Source organism: Cynocephalus volans, chromosome 3 (assembly GCF_027409185.1).
Source record: "Cynocephalus volans isolate mCynVol1 chromosome 3, mCynVol1.pri, whole genome shotgun sequence".
NCBI lineage: Eukaryota > Metazoa > Chordata > Mammalia > Dermoptera > Cynocephalidae > Cynocephalus > Cynocephalus volans.
The window spans coordinates 146,403,529-146,409,677 of record NC_084462.1 but is presented as its reverse complement, the minus strand read 5'-3'; positions in this window follow the sequence as shown (position 1 = coordinate 146,409,677).

Sequence of the window (6,149 nt, the reverse complement as noted above, 5' to 3'; positions counted from 1 at the left end):
GGTACGGAGGTTCCTCAAACAATTGCAGATAGATCTACCATACGACCCAGCCATCCCACTGTTGGGAATATACCCAGAGGAATGGAAATCATCAAGTCGAAGGTATACCTGTTTCCCAATGTTTATCGCAGCACTCTTTACAATAGCCAAGAGTTGGAACCAGCCCAAATGCCCATCATCAGATGAGTGGATACGGAAAATGTGGTACATCTACACAATGGAATACTACTCAGCTATAAAAACAAATGAAATACTGCCATTTGCAACAACATGGATGGACCTTGAGAGAATTATATTAAGTGAAACAAGTCAGGCACAGAAAGAGAAATACCACATGTTCTCACTTATTGGTGGGAGCTAAAAATTAATATATAAATTCACACACACACACACACACACACACACACACAGACACACACACACACACACACACACACAAACCGGGGGGGGGGAAGGAGATATAACAACCACAATTATTTGAAGTTGATACGACAAGCAAACAGAAAGGACATTGTTGGGGGGAGGGGGGGAGGGAGAAGGGAGGGAGGTCTTGGTGATGGGGAGCAATAATCAGCCACAATGTATATCGACAAATTAAAATTAAAAAATAATAATAATAAAAAAAATAAAAAAATAAAAATAAAAACTATTTTCCGTTTATATGTTTAGAACCACAATACAGTGATAATTTTTGCTTCAACCATCAAACATAATTCAGAAAATTCAAGAGGAAAAGAAAAGCCTATTGTATTTATTCGTATTTTTGCTTATTATGTTCTTTCTTTCTTGTGATATTCCAAGGTTCCTTCTCTTATTATTTCCTTTCTGTTTAGAGAACTTCCTTTAGCCATTTTTATAGGGTAAGTGTACTGGTGACAAATTCTCTTTTCCTTTATATGAGAATGTCTTGATTTCCTCTTTATTACTGAAGGATATTTTTGCTGGATATATGATTCTGGGTTGAAAGTACCTTTCTTTCAGCACCTGAAAAATTTATGCCACTTTCTTCTGTTCGCCATGATTCTTGATGTGAAATCCTATGTCATTCAAATTGTTCTTCTCCTAGAGTAAAGATGTTTGTTTTATCTGTTTGTTTCAATGTCTTTTCTTTGTTTTTGGCTTTCAGAAATTTAATTATGATGTATGTTTCATAATGTATGTTGCATAGGTTTCTTTGATTTTATTCTGGTTGGGATTCACTCATCTTCTTGAACCTGTAGGTTTATATCTCTTGTCAAATTAGAGAAGTTTTTGGCCATTATTTGTTCAAGTAATTTTTTAGTTCTTTCCTCTTTCTTCTCTCCTTCTGTAACTCCAATGATATGAAAGTTAGATCATTTGTTATAGTCCCACAGGTCCCTGAGGCTATGTTAATTTTTTGTAGTCTATTTTCCCTCTTTTGTTCAGATTATGTAATTCCTTTTGTTCTGTCTTCCAGTTCAGATTTTTTCCTCTGTCCCTTCCATTCTGCTGTTGAGCAGAATATGAATATGTAGAAATATTTTAAATATTAGAGCAGACTAGTTCTATAATAGTGAAAGACTTTTCCTAATTTTATTTAAGTAGATATTTGTACATAAAAGTATATTGACAGATAAAATATGGGGGTACTTGAAAAGATTCATGGAAAGATTCATATTATCTTTCAATTCTATTTTTCCTGACTTAACAGGTAAAATTAAGTAGAAGAGAGACATTGCAAGCAAGGAGTAAAATGTGCTTTCAGACAATGACTTTAATAGTTAAATAGTCTTCAACTCTTTTTGATAAGAATGTCACTTTCATTTCTCATAGATAAATTAATTAGCCTAGTAATCTAAAATAAATGGTCTGATTTTGTGGGTTAACATTTTGAAATTATTTCCATGTAGTCAGAGAGTGACCATATCACAAATACACTTCTTCTACAGAATAAATATAAATGTTTGCCCAAGATAAAGTTCATGTCCTATTTTTTCCTAGTAATTTTTTCCCTCTGTGTTCACAGAGCTTTATACTGGTGTTTTTATAAATAATGTCAACACCCAGGATTGGTATTTGTTTTACAACATAGGTGTGAGCCTTCTTTTAAGTCTCTAATGTTAATCACCATTGATTGTATCACTATGCAATGACCAGTAGAGAATGTAGCAGCTAGGAAAAAATGTTGTAGGCTCTTAAAATGTAAAGCAAAATTGTTCTTCCAGCAGTGAATCAAACTATAGGTTCTGAAATGTCTAGAAGCCCAAACACGAATTTAAGTTAGAGTTTTATAAAGTAATATAAGTTCTCCTCCTAATACATTTTAATATAATATTCTTTAGTATGACTTAATACCTGCTAAGCCTGTAGGGCTCCATAATTATTTTGAAATCAACCCCTAAGTCAATATCCTTTCTCTGTAATTTTAGCATCCTTAAATTTTCTAAGCACAGTTGTAAGTTGAAATGATTTTAGAGAACTGTGAACAAAAATCTAATACAAAAAAAATGGCTTCATTTTGCAAGGAAGGGCATACTAGGTAATTGACAGAGAATGACAAGGAAGTAGAAGGAGGTCAGACAGATTGGATTGATAAGTATTCTGAATGCACTTTAAATGAGATTTTGAAATCAATATGTCATCTTTGTTGCATCTAATAGAATTTTTAAGGACACAGGCAAGATGGAAAGATGTAATACTGATGTGTTTGGCCCTGCTAAAGCAAATGAAAATGCTGTATGTAAAAGTTCCCCAGAATCTCTTGAAAAAGGCAAACTACACTCCTATATAATTTTACCTTGGAACAGAATCTTTATAATTATATAGTAAATAATTGTGTATAAATTAAGAAAGTTCTCAAATCAATGACCTCAGCTTCCGTCTAAATTAGAAAAAGAAACGCAAGTTAAATGCACAATAAATAGAAGAAAGGAAGTAATAAAGATTAGAGGAGAAATCTGTGAGACAGAAAAACAAAAACAATAGAAAAAATTAATGAAACCAAAATCTGGTTCTTTGAACAGATCAATAAAATTAATAAACCTCTAGCCAGACTGAGCAGGAAAAGAGAGATTACAAATTAGAAATATCAGGAATAAGGTAGATGATGTCACTACAGATTCTACAAATATTAAAAGGACAAGGGAATATTATTGATAATATTCAACTTGATACCAAAAAATTCTACAACAGAGGTGAAATGGACAAATTCCTTGAAAAACACAAACTACTAAAATTGTATGAGAAAAAAGAGATTGCCTGAATGGTCCTATATCTTTTCAAGAGATTGAATTTGTACTTTAAAACCTTCTCACAAGGAAAACTCCAAGCCCTGATGGCTTAACTGGTTAATTCTACTAAATGTTTAAGAAGAAATACCAGTTTTATACAACTTCTTTCAGAAAGTTGAAGAGGGCGGAATACTTCCTAACTCATTCTAGGATAACAGCATTACCCTGATACCAAAACCTGACAAAGACATTCCCAGAAAAGAAGACTACAAATCAGTAATCTTCAAGAATACAGATTTAAAATTTTTCAAGAAAATTTTAGCAAATCAACACTAACAATATGTAAAAAGGATAATGCATTATGACCAGCTAAAGTTTTTCCCAGGAATATAAGCCTTCATTTAAAAAATCAATCAATATAATTCACCATATTAACAAATTAATAAGAACCATATGATTACCTCAACAAATGCCTAAAAAGTATTGAACAAAGTTCAACATCCATTCATAATAAAAACTCAATAAACTAGGTATAGAAGAGCCCTTTATTTGTCTTTTTCTAGGTCCCACATCCTTGAAACAAAATCCAACTGTGTCCAAATGCCATAAAGGTTTGTGTTGCTGGCGATGTCAGAGATGACATTACTTTGAAGGACAGGACAGAGTTGAGCAGCAAAAGCACTTAGGTAAGAAAAAAGACAAACTGACTTGTCTAATTCTTCTGGAGAACCAAAATTTTGCTTAATGAAATATGATTTTCCTGTAATTCCATGTTTTTTTGCTTTTCTTTGTGTTCTAACTCATGGTTCCAGAGCTATTCAGGAATTAGCACAGTATTTGTAACAGCTGTATGTAGAAACTGAGGAACATTCTGCAATATTAAACACTTCATACTGACACTTAAATTTGTATATTGGTAGGTATACTGTGTCAACCAGATTGACATTAAATGCTAGAATTGTGACTATTTTCATTTTTATAAAATATTTCATATAATATAAAAATTTTAAAATTTCACTTTAGTTTTGATTTAAAATCTTAATATTTGTTAATTATGAGTAGTATTTTACCTGTTAATTTTCATAAGCAGTTTGTTTCTAATATTTTAGAAGAAAAATAGCTCTTTTGAATACATTTAAAGCCAGTTTTGTGTCAGCTTTAGCTCAAGCAGTTATTCCTAACACCAGACTTCCCCGTCTAAATACGTGAATTTACTTTTTGGATAAATACATATTCAAATTTGTTCACTTTGAAACTACATTTGAAAAACAATGACATTTTCTTTTTTGTCCTTTAGATAGTAGAACTTAAATTACATAAAAACTCAATTGTAACAAAATAATTGGTGAATTTCTGAAACAATCTCAAGAGATATAACTTTTATGGAGTAATCGTGAATTATGTGTGTTTTCATGTTATTACTTATCCAGTTACTCATCCAAACATTGCTGCCCCATCAACAAAACCCAGACATGCACAATAATCATTAAATTCAGTCATCTATGATACCCAGCCAACTTTCAGTCCTAGCAAACCATAGCTTTACACACACTTTTCAATTGTGTCATTTCAAAGTTATATTTGCAATTAAAAAAAAAAGTTGTTAAAATGCATTTTGCTTAAGAATTTGTTACCTTGATTTATTGTTTAAAAAAAAATTTAGAGGCATGGCTTGTGAGCCTTCATTTGTACCCTTGCCTGGGGCTGCAAATGTCAAGGGGCCAGCCTGAAGAAGGGAGGGACTCTGTCAGGTCTTAAGGCTATTCTAATAGTCTGCCTTAGAAGTACTTGAGTGTGAGCCATCTCTGGCTAATTTCCTCTCTTTCCTTTCCTCCTTCTTGCTTTTGTTGTAGAAAACTGAGCAAGAGGGAAAAACAGTCTCCTGGAGATCAGTTTATACACTTTCCCTTTCCAAGAAAGATTCTGAGGGGATGCGGAGCCTGTGGAGGGGCAGAAGAGTCACTGGGAAGACTTGCCTGCTCACAGAGCAGCCTGGATCTATAAGGGGACAGGCTAATTTCCCAGCCCCCACCCAGTTCTCCCCAGTGCTGCAGGATGCCTGAAATTCTAGCCTTAGAACTTTACCTTAAGATTTCAATTCTCTATCTTAGTATGTTTGTACTTCCTGAGAATAGATTTGATTTTGGGAAAGGAGCAGAGAAGCCCTGGGTCTCCAGCACAATGAGGAGGAAGAACAAAAAGCATAGGTGAAGTGAGACAGAGATGAGGGGATCTGGGAAGGAGATGAGGGGGTCTAAGCTGGAAATAAAGAGAGCTGGGATAGAGATGAGGTGTGCTAGGGTGGAGATGAGGGGGGCTGTGATAGAGATGAGGGGAGCTGGGGTGGAGATGAGAAGGAGAAAGACCAACTGCCCCTTCTACTATTTTGCCTAGGCCTGGCTAGAAGGAAGGGGAATATTTTAGAAGGCAGGTTTTGGTGGTGAGAGGGAATTAGGCTTTCTGTTGAAGAACTTAGAGGGGCATCCTGTGTATACTTGAAAACATGAGCTTTGGAATCAGATAGGTAAGCTCAAGTTCCCCAGACAATTTTTAGCTATCTGACCTTGGGCAAGTTGATATACCTGCTTGAGTCTTAGTCTTCTTGTCTGTAGAATTTAGTAGAATAATATTAACTATTTTATAGGATTATTGTGAGAATTAATGAGGTGTCATTTATAAAGTACGTGGTAGTGTGCCTAGCACACACACTGTAGGTGAAATTACATGTAATTTATTCTCATCCCCAGACCAGGAACAAGTCATCTGAGTAAAGACCCCATAAATCATCCTTAACCTAGACTCAACCAAGCCTATTCCTGTTCTTACCCTGAAGCCTCTGACCCTAGTTAACACGTCTCTGAAGTAGGGAAATTATAGAAAAGGGCTCATGACTCTTTACCTAACCTCTAGTCTAGACCTCTTTGAATTTTTGATCCTTTAAAATGTGAATCTACTTGT